This window comes from Phocoena sinus, chromosome 4 (genome assembly GCF_008692025.1).
Source record: "Phocoena sinus isolate mPhoSin1 chromosome 4, mPhoSin1.pri, whole genome shotgun sequence".
Taxonomy (NCBI): Eukaryota; Metazoa; Chordata; class Mammalia; order Artiodactyla; family Phocoenidae; genus Phocoena; species Phocoena sinus.
The window spans coordinates 67,147,548-67,167,246 of NC_045766.1; the positions used below are offsets into that span (position 1 = coordinate 67,147,548).

General features: G+C 39.1%; 1 protein-coding gene across 2 annotated transcripts in view; it reads left to right on the top strand.

Annotated features, from left to right (window-relative positions):
* Nucleotides 1-16,520: 16,520 nt before the first annotated feature.
* Nucleotides 16,521-19,699, top strand: part of IL1RAP (interleukin 1 receptor accessory protein) — a 123,662-nt gene continuing 120,483 nt past the window's right edge. For both annotated transcript variants that reach the window (XM_032631290.1, XM_032631289.1), the window contains exon 1: nucleotides 16,521-16,675. The gene's annotated coding sequence lies outside the window, so the exon portion shown is untranslated. The remainder of the gene's footprint in view (nucleotides 16,676-19,699) is intronic.

Consider the following 19,699-nt stretch of genomic DNA (forward strand, 5'->3'; position numbering starts at 1 on the left):
TTAATTATATTTGTTTTTTTGTTTGTTTTGGTTTTTTTTTTTGCGATACGCGGGCCTCTCACTGTTGTGGTCTCTCCCGTTGCGGAGCACAGGCTCCGGACGCGCAGGCTCAGCGGCCATGGCTCACAGGCCTAGCTGCTCCGCGGCATGTGGGATCCTCCCGGATCGGGGCACGAACCCGTGTCCCCTGCATCGGCAGGCGGACTCTCAACCACTGTGCCACCAGGGAAGCCCTATATTTGTATTCTTATGCAACCAATATCCAGAACTGTTTTATCTCTTGCAAAACTGAAATCCTGTACCCACTAAACAAAAACTACTCTTTCCCACATGCCACCCAGCCCCCTGGTAACCACCTTTCTACTTTCTGCCTCTATGAATTTGACTACCCTAAGTATGACGACGATAATAATGGAATTACAGTATTTAGCTTTTGTGACTAGCTTATTTCACTTAGCATTCTATCTGGAAGGTTCATCCACATTGTAGCTTGTTCCATAATGTTCTTAATGTTTAAGGCTGGAAACATTCCACTGTATGTCTATACCACATTTTGTTTATCCATTCGTCAGTCAATGAACACTTGGGTTGCTTCTACCTTTTGACTGCTGTGAATAATGCTGCTATGAATATGGTGTACAAATATCTGTTCAAGATCTGCTTTCAATTCTTTTGGGTATATACCCCAAAGTGGAATTGATGCATCATATGGAATTCTATGTTCAATTTTTTTGAGGAATCATCATACCACTTTTCCACGGAGGCTGCACCATTTTACATTCTACCAGCACGTGCACAAGCATTCCAAATTCTCCATATCCTCGCCAACACCTGTTAATTTCTGGGGCTTGAGGGAGCTTTTTGTTTTGTTTGTTTTTAGAGTAGCCGTCCTAATGGATATGGGTGGTATATCATAGCGGGTTTTGTTTTGTGTTTTAAGATAGGAAACTTATATTTTATGGAATAGAAGTTGGTACAGCTACATTTTTTTTAATCTGTTGATCCCTCAAACATTTAAATTATACTTTTAGCCCTCCTTTGAAGGATTCTCGATGAACTGTTAGTACTCAGCCCTTTTACCCACAGCATCCCAGGACTTGAATATATTTTGAGTCTTATCCAATAAAACCATTCAATTATGCTATTTAAAAGGGAGGGTTAACATCAACTGTTTTTGCAAAACACTAGACCTAATAATTGTCAGATTAGCCAGAGGATTTCACATTGTTTTATTTAAAATCTCCTGGTAAAAGCAAAATGTCTGTATTGTATCTGCTCCATCATCTTTTATTTATTTATTTTTTTAAACATCTTTATTGGAGTATAATTGCTTTACAATGGTGTGTTAGTTTCTGCTTTATAACAAAGTGAATCAGTTATACATATACATATGTTCCCATATCTCTTCCCTCTTGCGTCTCCCTCCCTCCCACCCTCCCTATCTCACCCCTCTAGGTGGTCACAAAGCACCAGCTGATCTTCCTGTGCCATCCGGCTGCTTCCCTATCCTAGTGGTTTTGATTGGCATTTCTCTGATGATTAGTGATGCTTACCATCTTTTCACGTGCTTATTGGCCATTTGTATACCCTCTTTGGACAAATGACTATTCAAGGTTTTTGCCTGTTTCCTAGTTAGGATATTTGCTTTTGTTCCTGAGTCGTAGGAGTTCTTTATATATTTCTGGATATTAACCTCAGGTTACCATTCAATCTTGCAACGAATACTTATGTGGATATATTTTTCTCTTTGCTTGAATTATTTCTTTAGGTAAATTTTCAGGATTGAAATTTTGTCTTGAAGAATATAACATTTTTAGGTGTTGACTTTAATTGCCAAATTGCTTCTTGTAAGAGTTGTGCTTATTAAGCTTAGAATCATGGAAATTCAGCACCGTACCAGTAATGCCAAAATTTCACTAGCAAAATTAGGTTTAAGTTTTTTTTCAACAGTAAGCATAAAAATGTTCCTCATTTTCTACATCTGCATTTCTTTGATTACTAGTAAAGTTGAATACTGTTCCATATTTTACCATTCCCTTTTTTATTAATAGTTAGATCACGTATTTGCTTATTTGACTATTGTAATTTAGGTGTTTGTCTCATGACTTTTCAAATATTTTGCAATTTTGTCCCTATACATATTTTTTATTTTAGTCATGCTTTAGTTTTCATTGTAAAAAAGTTACGTGTGTGTATGCATAATAGTTAACTAAATCTTTCTGACATTTGAAATGTGATACTAGATTCTACTTCCTGCTATGTTTTTTATTGTATGTTTTCTATGATTCTTTCTTAAAGCAAGGTCAACCTGTACAATTTTTTTCAAGGTACCTCACAGCTGATTTGCCGGAGCTGTGGAATTTACACAATCTGCTGGCTTTCCTGAGTTGTGACCAAAATGTCAGCCTATGCTATTATGTGGACAGCTGAACATATTTGTTGAAGGAAACGCATCTTTTGGAAACATAGCACCAATAAATAAAAGGGCCTTCAGGGCCAAAGAAAGTGTCTTGGTGTCAGTAGCAGCAATCAAAGCCATATTGGAAGCACTGTGGCCAAGAAAAGAAAGTGAAGAGTCCTGGTTTTGGGGGGGAAAGGCTGAGACATGCTGTCCCATGAATTTTACAGGAACAATAAAATTAAGGTCTCTGACCACAGAGGGTCTTTACAAGGATGTAGGATAAGTAGTGGTATTAAATCTTGAGACCTTGGCCGAATTCCAACTTGGATAATTGCATTCGGTCAATTTTAAATTCCCTCCACAGTTTCTAATGTAATGCCCCTTCTTTGCTTCCTGATGCCAACACACTGCATGTTGCTGCTCTGCATCAATAAGTAACTGGTAACCTCTACCCTGGAGAAGGCCTTGAAGCCACCAGAGGAACAGTCATTATACATGTCATTGTGGTTTTTCATTTCTGAAGAATCTCACTTCCAAACGTTTAGGCTGTTATAGAAAATTCTGGAGGTCCTGAAGTGTAGTGCATTTGGCATGGTTATTCTCCCATGACCCTACCGACCCCATTTCAGTAGATTGGGGTCCGTCAAAAAGATCTTTAGACTTCATATCTGGTAGTCTGAATTCCAGTCTAACGCCTCTGACTCTTATTACATGTGTGACCTTAGGCAACTCACTCCCTTACTCTTCAACTTTCCCAAGGTTGCAGAAAACAATGCCTTAATGTGGCCAGGCCTGTCATGACTAGTCTCTCTAACTAACCTTTCCCACCTTATTCCTACATCCTCCTAAGGATAGAGATTATAGACAGGAAAACTGGACCATTTCTTTTCTTCTTGCTGTGCACGTTCAGACCACTATGCCTCTGTCCCTGCTGTTACCTAAATTTCTCTTGCCTGAATGCCTCCTGCCTCCCGCTCTTTTTGACAAATCCTATCCATCTTTCAAGATGAATCTCAAATACCATCTCCATAAAACCTTGCCTGATTTCTCAGCCAGAAGCCGTCTTGTTATTCCATAGTATGAATGTGAGTGTACATACCTGTCATAGCTTTCATACTAGAAATTTATCTTCTTAAGTTTATTGTGCACTTCCTGTGGAACATAATACTGGATTTTACATTTACTAATTGTTTAAAATCTCTGTTTTAATCTTCATTTTCATGTGATAACTTTCTAAATAACAAAGCAGATCTCAAATAAGCAAATTATATTATAGCTCATTCGAGGTTAATAAGTATACACAACCAAATAATCTCTTCCTTCTTGTGGACTTTATGTGATTTCAATCACTAGCAATGTGTAAATTTTACCAGATGTATTTTAAATGTAATTACCTCATGATCAAAACTGTGCGGTCATACTCTCAGATGAATACAGTTTAAATATATAGTTTTTTAATGCAGTTTCTTTTGGAGTCTGGTTAAGTGACCATTTAGGAACTTTTCCAAATTTATATTGGAACTAATACGTAATCTTAGAAATTTAGCCCTGGAAGGTAACTGAGAAATCAGCAAATCCAGTTGTCTATATCAAATTTCAGTTTTTAGAATCACTTCTGGAGTGAGGTGATTCATCTCACACAAAGCCCATAACCCACAGGTTAGTAAAAGAACTGGGCGTCTCTAATTATTTGCAAAATCATTCAGAAAATAATAAAACAAAATTAAAAAGCCATGGGTGATTTACCTGCTTAGTTATAAGGGCTAATGATGACTATTCCAATATAATATTGCCAAGTCCATAACCATCTTAAAGGAAAGGAACCAGAAGCTCAGTAAACAGAAGTTACTGTGTCCAGATCACACAGAAAATGAGAAGCCAAACCTAGACTGGAGCTCAGGTCACCTGGTATCTGTCAAGTGCATTATTTTGCCTCTTTACTCTCCAACATCTTCACTCTTCCTTATCTTTTGCAAGATTTTTCTGTATCCAGGATAACTCTCTGACAATGTTAAATTTTACAGGTTACAACTGTAGAAATACAACATAGCAGCATGTTAATCATTGATCATTTTCAAAATTAGATGCAGAAGTCTCACCGTCTCCTCTCTTTCTGCTGCTTGGGATTCAGAGCCATCCAGGTCTATCCAGGTGCGATAATGGCTCTGGTGCTATTGTTTAATGGAGATAACCTCTGATGTAATGGAACAAACATGCTCCCTAAAGGGAGCTATCATGTGCCAACTAATTCATTCTTCAGGTAGGTTATAACTCTGTAGTGCTTCAGTTCTCATGAAGAGTGTGTGTGTGAATAAAACTACAAAGGGAGTATTTTACCCCAACAGAAATGAAGATATTGACACCATAGTAAGTCAAACTCTGTCACCTGTGATAATGTGTTTTCCTTGGTTGTGTTTACTTTGTGAAAATTGATCATGCTCTACACATATGATTAGTGCAATTTTATGCATTGATGTTATGCTTCCATAAAATGTTTATTGTAAATAATAAAAACAATACTAACAAAACAACACTGCCCTAGCCTTGCATTTAGAGCAAGGCAAAGAATGAGAAAAAACTACAAGTTCTAGAGTAAAACTTTAAAACGTAGCTTTATATCTTCCTAGCTCTGTGATGTTGGGCAACTCTTTACCTCCCTGAGCCTCAGAATTTTTCATATCTCTTAAATAAGAAAAATAAATATGTACTGACAATCCTGCAGCCTGTGGAATGAAAACCACATTCACAGAAAGATAGACAAAATGAAAAGACAGAGGACTATGTACCAGATGAAGCAACAAGATAAAACCCCAGAAAAACAACTAAATGAGTGGAGAAAGGCAACCTTCCAGAAAAAAAATTCAGAATAATGATAGTGAAGATGATCCAGAGCCTCAGAAAAAGAATGGAGGCAAAAATCAAGAAGATCTAAGAAATGTTTAACAAAGACCTAGGAGAATTAAAGAACAAACAAACAGAGATGAACAATACAATAACTGAAATGAAAACTACACTAGAAGGAATCAATAGCAGAATAACTGAGGCAGAAGAACGGATAAGTGACCTGGAAGACAGAATGGTGGAATTCACTGCTGCATAACAGAATGAAGAAAAAAGAATGAAAAGAAACGAAGACAGCATAAGAGACCTCTGGGACAACATGAAACACAACAACATTTGCATTATAGGGGTCCCAGAAGGAGAAGAGAGAACCCAAGAAAATATTTGAAGAGATTATAGTTGAAAACTTCCCTAACATGGGAAAGGAAATGGCCACCCAAGGCCAGGAAGCACAGAGAGTCCCATACAGGATAAACCCAAGGAGAAACACGTCAAGACACATAGTAATCAAGTTGGCAAAACTTAAAGACAAAGAAAAATTATTGAAAGCAGCAAGGGAAAAACGACAAATAACATACAAGGAAACTCCCATAAGGTTAACAGCTGATTTCTCAGCAGAAACTCTACAAGCCAGAAGGGAGTGGCATGACATATTTAAAGTGATGAAAGGGAAGAACCTACAACCAAGATTTCTCTACCTGGCAAGGATCACATTCACATTCAATGGAGAAATCAAAAGCTTTACAGACAAGCAAAAGCTAAGAGAATTCAGCACCACCAGACCAGCTCCACAAATGCTAAAGGAGCGTCTCTAAGTGAGAGACACAAAAGAAGAAAAGAACCTACAAAAACAAACCAAAAACAGTTAAGAAAGTGGCAAAAGGACATGCATATCGATAATTACCTAAAACGTGAATGGATTAAATGCTCCAACAAAAAGATACAGGCCCGCTGAATGGATACAAAAACAAGACCCATATATATGCTGTCTACAAGAGACCCACTTCAGACCTAGGGATGCATACAGACTGAAAGTGAGGGCATGGAAAAAGATATTCCATGCTAATGGAAATCAAAAGAAAGCTGGAGTAACAATACTCATATCAGATAAAATGACTTTAAAATAAAGAATGTTACAAGAGACAATGAAGGACACTACATAATGATCAAGGGATCAATCCAAGAAGAAGATATAACAATTATAAACATATATGCACCCAACATAGGAGTACTTCAATACATAAGGCAAATGCTAATAGCTATAAAAGAGGAAATCAACAGTAACATAATAATAGTGGGGGACTTTAACACCTCACTTACACCAATGGATAGATCATCCAGACAGAAAATTAATAAGGAAACACAAGCTTTAAATGACACAATAGACCAGATCAATTTAGTTGATATTTATAGGACATTCCATCCAAAAACAGCAGATTACACTTTCTTCTCAAGTGCACATGGAACATTCTCTAGGATAGATCACATCTTGGGTCACAAATCACAAATCAAGCCTTGGTAAATTTAAGAAAACTGTAATCATATCAAGCATCTTTTCCGACCACAATGCTATTAGATTAGAAATCAATTACAGGGGAAAAATGTAAAAACACAAACACATGGAGGCTAAACAATACACTACTAAAGAACCAAGAGATCACTGAAGAAATCAAAAAGGAAATAAAAAAATACCTAGAGACAAATTACAATGAAAACATGATGATCCAAAACCTATGGAATGCAGTAAAAGCAGGGTTTTCTGTGGGTTTTTTTGTAATTTATTTTTCTGTTTACCCATTTTTATTTTTTTCACACACACACACTGTATTTTATTTTTACAAGAGATAAATAAACTGTCACCAAGCATTGTAAATGGATGACCACAAGAAAAGTAACAATGATTGCAATTTCCAAACATGAAACACACTCATACAATGTCATAATATTGACATTCAGTCCAGTTATCCTCCACTGTAACAACTCCTTTACTTTGCAGTGAAAATTATTTTGTATATTTTTGCATCTGAGTCTTTGTGGACAGTCTTACTTCTTCTTTTCCAATTTGTATTCCTTTTATTTCTTTTTCTTCTCTGATTGCCGTGGCTAGGACTTCCAAAACTATGTTGAAAATAGTGGTGAGAGTGGACATCCTTGTCTCGTTCCTGATCTTAGAGGAAATGATTTCAGTTTTTCACCATTGAGAATGATGTTTGCCATGGGTTTGTCGTATATGGTCTTTATTATGTTGAGGTAGTTTCCCTCTATACCCACTTTCTGGAGAGTTTTTATCATAAATGGGTGTTGAATTTTGTCAAAAGCTTTTCCCCCATATATTGAGATGATCATATGGTTTTTATTCTTCAATTTGTTAATATGATGTATCATATTGATTGATTTACTCATATTGAAGAATCCTTGTATCCCTGAGATAAATCCCACTTGATCATGGTATATGATCATTTTAATGTGTTGTTGGATTCTGTTTGCTAGTATTTTGTTGAGGGTTTTTGCATCTATATTCATCAGTGATATTTGTCTGTAATTTTCTTTTTTTGTAGTATCTTTGTCTGGTTTTGGTATCAGGGTGATGGTGGCCTCATAGAATGAGCTTTGGAGTCTTCCTTCCTCTGCAATTTTTTGGAAGAGTTTGAGAAGGATGGGTGTTATCTCTTCTCTAAATGTTTGATAGAATTCACCTGTGAAGCCATCTGGTCCTGGACTTTTGTTTGTTGGAAGATTTTTAATCACAGTTTCAATTTCATTACTTGTGATTGGTCTGTTCATATTTTCTGTTTCTTCCTGGTTCAGTCTTGGAAGGTTATACCTTTCTAAGAATTGGTTCATTTCTTCCAGATTGTCCATTTTTTTGGCATAGATTTGCTTGTAGTAGTCTCTTAGGATGCTTTGTATTTCTGCGGTGTCTGTTGTAACTTCTCCTTTTTCATTTCTAATTTTATTGATTTGAGTCCTCTCCCTCTTTTTCTTGATGAGTCTGGCTAATGGTTTATCAATTTTGTTTATCTTCTCAAAGAACCAGCTTTTAGTTTTATTGATCTTTGCTATTTTTTTCTTTGTTTCTATTTCATTTATTTCTGCTCTGATTTTATGACTTCTTTCCTTCTGCTAACTTTGGGTTTTGTTTGTTCTTCTTTCTCTAGTTCCTTTATGTGTAAGGTTAGATTGTTTACTTGAGATTTTTCTTGTTTCTTGAGGTAGGCTTGTATAGCTATAAACTTCCCTCTTAGAACTGCTTTTGCTGCATCCCACAGGTTTTGGATCGTCATGTTAATAAAAGCAGTTTTAAGAGGGAAGTTTATAGCAATACAACCCTACCTTAAGAAACAAGAAACATCTCAAACAGACAATCTAACCTTACACCTAAAGGAACCAGAGAAAGAAGAACAAAAACCCCAAAGCTAGTAGAATGAAAGAAATCATAAAGATCAGAGCAGAAATAAATGAAATAGAAACAAAGAAAATGATAGCAGAGATCAATAAAAGTAAAAGCTGGTTCTTTGAGAAGAAAAACAAAATTGATAAACCTTTAGCCATACTCATCAAGAAAGAGAGAGAGAGAGGACTCAAATCAATAAAATTAGAAATGAAAAAGGAGACATTACAATGGACACTGCAGAAATACAAAGCATCCTAAGAGACTACTACAAATGACTCTATGCCAATAATATGGACAACCTGGAAGAAATGGAAAAATTCTTAGAGAGGTATAACCTTCCAAGATTGAACCAGGAAGAAATAGAAAATATGAACAGACCAGTCACAAGCACTGAAATTGGAAGTGTGATTAAAAATCTTCCAACAAGCAAAAGTCCAGGGTCAGACGACTTCACAGGTGATTCCCATCAAACATTTAGAGAAGAGCCAACACCCGTCCTTCTCAAACTCTTCCAAAAAAGTTCAGAGGAAGGAACACTCCCAAATTCAGTCTACAAGGCCGCCATCACCCTGATACCAAAACCAGACAGAGATACTACAAAAAAAGAAAATTACGTACCAATAACACTGTTGAATATAGATGCAAAATCCTCAACAAAATACTAGCAAACAGAATCCAACAACACATTAAAATGATCATACAACATGATCAAGTGGGATTTATCCCAGGGATTCAAGGATTCTTCAATATATGCAAATCAATCAATATGATACACCATATTAACAAATTGAAGAATAAAAACCATATGATCATCTCAATATATGGAGGAAAAGCTTTTGACAAAATTCAACACCAACTTATGATAAAAAACTCTCCAGAAAGTGGGCATAGAGGGAACCTACCTCAACATAATAAAGGCCATATATGACAAACCCACAGCAAGCATTATTCTTAATGGCGAAAAACTGAAAACATTTCCTCTAAGATCAGGAACGAGACAAGGATGTCCACTCTTGCCACTCTTATTCAACATAGTTTTGGAAGTCCTAGTCATGGCAATCAGAGATGAAAAATAAATAAAAGGAATACAGATTGGAAAAGAAAAATTAAAATTGTTACTGTTTGAAGATGAGATGATATTTTACATAGATAATCCTAGAGATGCCACCAGAAAACTACTAGAGCTGATCAATGAATTTGGTAAAGTTGCAGGAGACAAAATTAATGCACAGAAATCTCTTGCATTCTTTTACACTAACAACGAAAAGTCAGAAAGAGAAATTAAGGAAACTATCCCATTCACCATTGCAACAAAAAGAATAAAATACCTAGGAATAAACCTACCTTAGGAGGTAAAAGACCTGTACTTAGAAAACTTTAAGACACTGATGAAAGAAATCAAAGATGACACAAACAGATGGAGAGATATACCATGTTCTTGGATTGGAAGAATCAATATTGTGAAAATGAGTATACTACCAAAGCAATCTACAGTTTCAATGCAATCCCTATCAAATGACCAATGACAATTTTTACAGAACTAGAACAAAAATTAAAATTTGTATGGAGACAGAAAAGACGTCAAATAGCCAAAGTAATCTTGACGGAAAAAAAACGGAGCTGGAGGAATCAGACTTGCTGACTTCAGGCTATATTACAAAGCTACAGTAATTAAGACAATATGATACTGGCACAGAAACAGAGATATAGTTCAACTGAACAAGATAGAAAGCCCAAAGATAAACCCAAGCCTGTATAGTCAACTAATCTATGACATAGGAGGCAAGGATATACAATGGAGAAAAGACAGTCTCTTCAATAAGTGGTGCTGGGAAAACTAGACAGCTACATGTAAAATAATGACATTAGAACACTCCATAACACCACACACAAAAATAAGCTCAAAATGGATTAAAGACCTAAATGTAAGACCAGACACTATAAAACTCTTAGAGGAAAACATAGGAAGAACACTCTTTGACATAAATCACAACAAGATCCTTTCTGACCCACCTCCTAGAGTATTGGAAATAAAAAACAAAAATAAACAAATGGGACCTAATGAAACTTCAAAGCTTTTGCACAGCAAAGGAAACTATAAACAAGATGAAAAGACAGCCTTCAGAATGGGAGAAAATATTTGCAAATGAATCAACGGAAAAAAGATCAATTTCCAAAATATATAAACAGCCCATGCAGCTCAATATTAAAAAAAATGAACAACCCAATCAAAAAAATGGGCAGACTTAAATAGACATTTCTCCAAAGAATACATACAGATGGCCAAGAGGCACATGAAAAGCTGGTCAACATCGCTAATTATTAGAGAAATGCAAATCAAAACTACAATGAGGCATCTCACACTGGTTAGAATGGGCATCAACAGAAAATGTACAGACAACAAATGCTGGAGAGGGTGTGGAGAAAAGGGAACCCTCTTGCACTGTTGGTGGGAATGTAAATTGATACAGCCACTATGCAGAACAGTATGGAGGCTCCTTAAAAATCTAAAAGTAGAATTACCATATGACTCAGCACTCTCACTACTGGGCATATATACCCTATGAAAACCATAATTCAAAAAGACACATGCACCTCAATGTTCATTGTAGCACTATTTACAATAGCCAGGTCATGGAAGCAACCTAAATGCCCATTGACAGACGAATGGATAAAGAAGATGTGGTGCATATATACAATGGAATATTACTCAGCCATAAAATGAACAAAATTGGGTGATTTGCAGAGACGTGGATGGACTTAGAGACTGTCATACAAAGTGAAGTAATTCAGAAAGAGAAAAACAAATATCGTATATTAACGCACATATGTGGAATCTAGAAAAATGGTACAGGTGAACTGGTTTGCAAGGCAGAAATAGAGACACAGATATAGAGAACAAACACATGGACACCAAGGCGGGAAAGTGGGTGGGATGAATTGGGAGACTGGGATTGACATGTATACACTAATATGTGTAAAACAGATAACTAATAAGAACCTGCTGTATAAAAAGTAAATAAATAAAATTAAATAAAAAAAATACCTACCTCATGGAGATGCTGTGATGATAATATAATATTTGTAAGAAGCACCAGGCTTAGAGAGCACCTGGCCCTCAAGAGATGTCAGTAACTGATTCATTTGTTCACTTTTTGTGTCAAGCACCATTCTGTGATATAAAAGCCAATAAGTCACAGTTCTTGCTCTGTAATGAGCAATTTCAATAATATTTCCCCCATTTTTATTCCAATATCCAATTAAAGTACATTTTTCCACTTTTTTTTCCCCATTACCTCCCACGTGTTTTCTAGCTAGCGTCAGGGGAGTCTGACTCTTCCCCTTTCCCACCTCTTGGGGCCACGTGCAAACACCTTCCTCTGGGTTCATACGGAGGACTGCACTCTGTTTCCAAAAGCATTTACCACGTCACGTTGAATTTATTTATACGTCAAGCAATAGTTGGATGGATGAATGAATGCTTTTCCTTTGTCCTGTAGTGTCTTACTGCTTCCTCCTTTGTCACCATACATCTTTATTTCACCTCTTCTTCCAGTCCCTGCTATGACACCTTCTCTGTTTCTTTCCTTGATCCCCTCCAAACAGAAGAAATTTTTGTTCCTCAATACTCCAAGAATACTTTATTTGAACTTTTTGGGGGACCTCAGGGTAGTATGGGAAAATGCGACCTTGAGAATTTGTTAAACCTGGGGTTTGCTATTGGGTTCAACCTTAACTAGCTGTGTGTTCTTAGGTAAGTAAGCTTCTCTCACTCTCTTATCTCACCAGTAAAAGAAGGGAAAACTATGTCTATTTCTGAAGGCTATTGTAAAGTTTAGAAATAATGCATGTTCAAAGGACATGCCACATAACAGTTGTTCTTTGGAGGGGAGATATTATTTCAACCTTGTTTTGTATAATCTATGTAGACATTGTGTCTTTTTCTATTATGAAAGATCCACGTCGACCCTATTTCAGCATTGCTCACAGTGCTCATGTAGAGCAAATATTCAACACATGTTTGAATAAATGAATGAAAGAAAGATAAAACAAATTACCCAATGCTGGTGGCAGAGAAAGAATCCTATACACAGTCTCTGAATCTCAGATGACTAGTTGAAAATCCCTCTCTGGAGATGAGTAATATAACAAGTGCCTGACTGTTAGGGGATCATTCAAGCTTCCTATTGCTGCACAGAAAAAAAAAATAGGGCTGAATGGCACAACCCTCTCATATTGCTGTAAGAACAAGCAAATATTAGCATGATTTTAACTGAAATGGACTGGCTGTTATTCACCAGATGGTGACCAATTTAGATTGAGTCTGCCCAAAAGAATATTGCAGGGGTTTGGCTTACGGGATAATACAGGTTATGGTATCTATGTGAAGAGTATGCCTTCCATTTTGATTAGATTTTTGGAGGCTGGAAGCTGGTAAAGTGTTGTTAACTACTTACAAGGCTAAGTTAGAAACATAAAGATAAGTTTCTCCTGTTTACGTGCAAAGTTCTTGTCTTGAAATTTCCTGCTGTAGTGAAGTGTCAACATTGCATAATAACCATCCTCCAAGACTTTATTAAAATCCTGACCTTTGCTTCAAAGCTTCTGTTTGGAAGGAGAAAAGTAAGGAGAGAAAATTAGGTCTTTTCTAACAGTCTCCAGGAGCTTTGGGCCATAGGCCAAGAAGACTCAGGCTGTCGTTTGGAAAACATGTCTTTGTCCCTCACCCTGTCACTCAACTAGATCCGGTCCCCTGGAGGTGCTGGAGGAGCATCATTGTGAAGACAAGCATTCTAAGGGAGGGGAAGCCAGTCTTAAAGGAGAAGCAACTGGGAAGTTGGGGCGCTTTATGTAAACATAAAGAGTTTGTTTTGAACAAGTGAAATTTGAAATATGTATGAAACATCTAAGAAGAGATAGTAAGGAAACAATAGTAGTGGTTTCCTACTGTAGATTTAAGTTTGCAAGTTTTTTTCACATAGATGTTTGAGATGAGATCCCCTAGGGAGGGACTAAGTACACCAAGGATTGAGCTCTGGGACATTCTAACTCTCAGAGGTCACCAAGAGGTAAAGGATCCAATGAAAGAGGAGCAGCAGAAAAAATTGATAGAAAACAAGGAGTCAAATAAAAAGGAGTTTGAAGGAGAAACTGAATAACTGTGTCTGGTGCTGTTAAATAGGTCAAGTAAGATGAAGACCACAAATTGACCACTGAATTTGGCAAAGTGAAAGTCATTAGATACCTTAACTATGGAGTATTAGGGACAAAAGTCTGACTGGACTGGGTTCAAGGGAAAAGCAAAATTCTGAGGCCCCCTTACAACTACTGCAAAATGATTAGAGATAACCTGAAAAAAGAAGTAGAGGTTAGTAGCCGAGGCAAGAAGAGAGTAATGATGCTTTTCCAAATACTGAGTCACTTTCAAAATGTTTTTCTGAGCATTTCTTACGCACCCAATACTGTTAGGCACTGACACCAATGAGCTTGCAGCCTCATTCATTCATTCGCTCAGGCCACAACTGTTCATTGAATGCCTAGTATGTGAGTTTTCAAACATTCATTAACTGTTACAATAAAATTTTGCCATCAAGCAAATTTAAAAAAGAAAAATACTCCCATAATTCTGACACATTAACACTTTCCACATTTCTTTCAATTACTGTCCATGATTTCATACCTTTTATACAACCTGACTAACTATACTGTAAGCCTTTTCCTTTGTAGACACAGTTTCATAATGTTAATTATGACAGCAAATACTTTATTGTGTGAATATACAGCATTGGTTTTCTAACCATTTTCATTCCCAGTCACTTATGTTGTCTTAAAATTACAATATTTAATACTGTGATGATCTGTCTATATGACGTCATCCTCATTAAACTATGAGTAGCTCCTCAAAGTGAAAGACTATATCTGGTTCAATTCTGAATCACCAACGTGTGCCTGGCACAGAGTAAGGACTTCTAGAAAGCACATGAGACTGTCTAGTTGGGTAGTTAAGAGCAAGGAGACTGCCTCAGTTCTCATTTTGCATTCTCTTCTTGTAGGCTTGTGGCTTTGGACAAGATACAACTTCTCTATAACTCATCTATAAATTGTAGATAATAATAGTACCTTATAAATTATCGTGAGAATTAGCTGATACACGCAAAGTGCCTGCTACTTTGTAAGCACATGTTATAAGAGTGTTCAATGAGTGTATTATATAAGAAAAAAAATTGGATGCCCTGAAATATATTTAATGAGTGAATAATACATCAAAGAGTAGTTTTTTGTTTTTTTTTTTGTATTATGCAGGCCTCTCACTGTTGTGGCCTCTCCCATTGTGGAGCACGGGCTCCGGACGCGGCTCACAGGCCCAGCCGCTCTGCGGCATGTGGGATCTTCCCGGACCGGGGCACGAACCCGTGTCCCCTGCATCGGCAGGCGGACTCTCAACCACTGCGCCACCAGGGAAGCCCTAAAGAGCAGTTTTACTTCTGCTTCATACAATAAACTTTTAAAATTTTATATTGTTTCCTTTTTGGCTTAATAACAATGTTGTGAGCATGTATTGTGTGCCAGATAACCAGAGACAAATAATTTCTCAGGATTAATTTCCATAAGCGATATCAATAAATGAAACAACATGAACATTGCTACAGCTTCAATTATACTGCGATTTTCCCTTGGGGAGTTAAACCCTTTGAAGGCAGGGGCAGTGTGTAAGTTTTGCACTGCTGTCCATCTTTAGCTGGTACCTAGAGACTGGCACCTCCTACTTGCACCTACTAGTTCATGAGGACCTTTTCTTCTTTCCTTACCCCCCCCCCCGTCTCTTTAATTGTTTTCTTTGGATCTCAATTTCTTGGATAAATAAATAAATACGATTCAGTTAGGTAACTCTAAGAGCAGAAGAAAAGTCATGGAGGTGGTGGAGTAAAGCCTGTGTGAAGAGACAAGTCAACTTGGTAGATAGCTTTTGTTAGGGAGTCCCAGAAATGGGGAAAAGTGATGAAGGGCCTTGCCAGTCAGGAAGAAATCGTGATGGACTAGCGATAGAGAACAAGAGAAGGTTCTTGAGCAAAGGAGTTGACAGTCACTGTAAAGCTTCTCAGGATGACTATACAGGCTACCATCTAGAGTGTTAGAGGGTGGCTGAGGGCTCTCTCAGAAATCTGGAGAAACGGGAGTGCATGAAAGGGAGTAATTCTTTTGAGATTGTTTGCTTCTATAATGATTATTTCATTCATTCAGTGCACATGTACTGAGTGCCTACTTCGTGCCAGGCACCTTCCTAGGCACACTGGGTATACCCAGTGGAAAATACAGGTTCCGTTTGGCTGTCCTGAGCAGTAGTTTGTTCCCATGACTGTCACTTTTGTAGCGGAGCGGAGCGCCAGACCACCGAGATTGAGTCTGTTTCTTCCCGTCGCGCTCTGGGCTTGGCACACGATGGGGGCTCAAATCCTGCGGCCTGAATTGATTTATGGCCTTGGTGCAGCACGAGAGCTAAACACACAGAGCAGGAAAGAAAAGGCGATCTCGATTGTGAGACCAGGATGTTGCAATGAGCGCAAGTGTGAGTCTCTGTGTATAGCCGGGGACGCATCTCCCCAGAGCGCCTGGCATAGTGCCAAGCTGCAGGACCCACGTTGTCCCTTCCTGCGCGCTCCAGCCGGCACAGGCGGTGGCCGAAGGGCCTAGCGCAGCCTCTTGCAGTCCGCGGGCCTGGCGCCGCTCCTCCTCGCCGCGGGCGGGGCCGCTCTCGGTGCCGCCCCGCGGCCTCCGCTCTGGGAAGCGCTGGTGGCTGGCGCGGCGCCGGGTGGAGCGGGAGCCGCGCAGCGCCGGCCAATCGCGCAGCGGCAGGGGAGGAGCCCCAAAGGGGGAAAAAAGAAAGTGCGGCGGAAAGTAAGAGGCTCGTTGCTGGAAGACTGGCCGGATCCGGGTCCCCGGGACTCTGCTTTGGCCAAGCGCACCGAAAGACGCGGTGCTGGGCGATCCTGCACCCATCCCCGCCGCCTTCGCTGCTCCCGCTCTGCCTCCCAGGAAAGGTGAGTCTCGCGCGGTGATGAGGGCTCGGGGGATCACCGATCTAGAGAATCTCAAGGTGGAAGGATTCTTACGCATCGTCTCCTTCAACCCTATTTTACAGAAGGGCAAACTGAGGCACAGAGCAAGGCAGCGGCTGGGATAGATCACACCTAAGTTAGTGCCGTGGGCAGGACTCGAACCCACTGTCCAGAGTCCCGTCTTCGCTTTGTAGGCATTTAAGTAACGCAGTTGTGTGAGTGCTGCGCGTCACTGCAGCCCTCTCCCAGCTCTTTAAGGGATGTACCCCGGTATACCCCCGGCCTTGGTTTCTCTGGAGTGCTGCTGTGAACGGTGAGGATAGAAGGGAGCAGTGTGTCCCAGCGTTGCCACTGGGTATCACGTCGTTTCCAGCCTGGACCTGTGACAGCCTGGGTAAAGGCTGCTTGCAGCCTCTCTTTCTCTTCCGCTGACCTGTTTTCTCAGAAAGATGCCCCGCCGAGGGTGTCCGTCAGACTCCTGGTAGAGTCCGTGGAGAGGTGAGGGACGTCTGGGCGTCAGTCACCTCCTTTGGTACGGTGCTCTCTCCAGCCCCAGGGGAAGCGGGGCCGGTCGTCCTGTGGGAAATAGGATGCTTCTCTTACAGGAATAGCTGACCTCACGGAGCCATAGCCCCTGTCACTTCTAAGTCCTGGGAGGGAACAAGGAAGCTGAGTTAAAGAGAAGAATCACAAACACAAAAGCAAACTTCTGCCGTTTCCTTTAAGAACCAGTTCCCAGTCTGTCTTGCCTCCGCTCGCTGGTTGTGAAATTGTGAAACACCGCTAAGGTTAGCTACCAGCTGAGGAGAAGGATTTACCTGGCCTTCACTCCAGCTCTGCCACCTATTAGCCGTGTGAACTTGGGCAAGTTATCCAATCTTTCTGATACTCAGTTTTGTTTTGTTTTTTGTTTTTTTTCCAGCCATAAAATGGAGATTTTCACGGTCACAATGAGCCCTTAGGGCACTTGGGAGGATGAAAACGGGATAATTCAAATAACATGCTTAGCACAGTGCCTGGCTTGGCACCTGTTCAGTTTGACATTGATGGCAACAATTATAAATGTTACTGCATAGTAACCTTGGAGACAGTGGGTTTTTAGGAAGCTGAATTTTCAGATAGAGTGACTTTTTTTTTTAAATCTAGTTGTTGTGTTTTTTTTCTTCTTTGGAGTTTGAACAGCTCTTTTATAGTGTTTTCTGAATGCCCTCTACATGTGACTTTGATCGTAGATGCTTGACTTGGTGTATAAAAGGTTTCCCAGTGATGCCAATGCCCTGCTAGTTTTTAGGCCAAGCTTCAGGTCTGTGAAACTTTGATCTGAGGCATCCTTTACCGGCAAAGAGGGTCTTGAATTTGATGAGAGGTAGAAAGACAAGAGGAGAAGTTGCAAGTTTCATCTATGTCACAGACTGTTCTAAGCCTTTTATTCCCCCCATGTCAGGTCAGACAAGCAGCTTTATATTTCTCAGCTGATATAGGCAAACAACAAGATCCCCGTGTATTTCTTTTGGATTATACAGTGATGCTGCTAAATTCTGTCCCTTTTGGATACAAACTTACCTCATATAAACACAAACATCCACATGTGCCCTCACCAGGCTTCCTTTATTATTGGCATTATTGGTATTTTAAAGTGAAATAGTGTCCTTTACATACCCCCCACCTGGCTCATAACAATTGATTTTATTCTGATTGACTTCATACAGTTTTTACTATCATCTCCTGGCTATGCCATAAGTCCCTGAACTGAGCATCCAGTATTTATAGTTGGCTACCTGCTCCACAGTCCATCACATATGCCTGTGTTATTGATGTATGCAGAGCAGGGGTGTGATACACCTTGAGGAAAGGAAAGAGTTTGGTGGTACCCTCTTAGGTAGCTCCCGCACCAGACATTTGCAGAGGATTGGATCGCTTGCTTCCGTCAGCCTGTTCCGTGTGCATGCATTGTGATGAGCTGGCCAGGATACATCTGAACGCGTGCCTGAGAGACTGCGGACTTGTAGGGAAAAGGAGAATGTTCAAAATAAGGTCAGAACAAGGGGATGGGAGATTGAAATCTAATTCCTTTTAGTTCTGGTTTTTTAAAGAAAGGATACTCAGTTATACCCTTTCTCCTTATAGAGATTATTTGTTACCAAATATATATATATAAAACTTTAAAATTTCCACAGTGTATTCCATATATATTATCTTCCTTGTTACTTGCAGTAGCCTTGAGAGAAGGACATGGCAGACATATTAATAGTGGAAGGATGATATAATGATATGATAAAGTATGAAAAAAGCTGGTTTTGTCATCAAATTCAGATTTCAGCTCTAATTCCTATGTAGCTGGGTAATACTAAACAATTTATTTCACCATTTAGAGTTTCTGTTTTATCCAATTCTAAAGTGAAAAAAAAAATGCTTACCCCAAGGATGCGTGTGAGGATTAAATTAAGTAGAATAATGTAAAGTACATGTAGTGAGTAAGTGCTCATTAAATGATATTTCTTCTTAGTTGTTCTCAGTTTCTTAGTTGTTTTTCAGTTGAGAAAACAATTGAATAAGAGTCAGAGAAATGAGAAATTGCCCAGGGTCACATGGTTCATAAGTTTCAGCCTTGGGAATACAGATCACAGCTTTTGACTTCTAGTTAAGGGTTTTTCCATCACACCCTGTCGTCTCTCCAATGAGATCTTTAACAATTTACTTCAGTTGTTGGGTTGACCTTATTTGTTTGGTGATTTCAGGGTATCCTTTTTGTCCCAAAGAGGATATGTCCTTGCTAAGAGAACTATAGCGGGGCCAGCTCTCAGGAGAGGAAGTTTCAGGGTGATGCTCTGTAAGGCAGCCTGCCTACTCACATGTGTTTGAAGTAATGTACCTTCAATTCCTAGGAGTAAGCATACTATGAAGACACAAAGCTTAGAATTGTGTCATGTTTTTCTTCCTGTTCTGAGTGGTTTCTTGTTTCTGCCATCCTCGTGCTAATACACAGGCTGTTAAGAAGACTGAGGA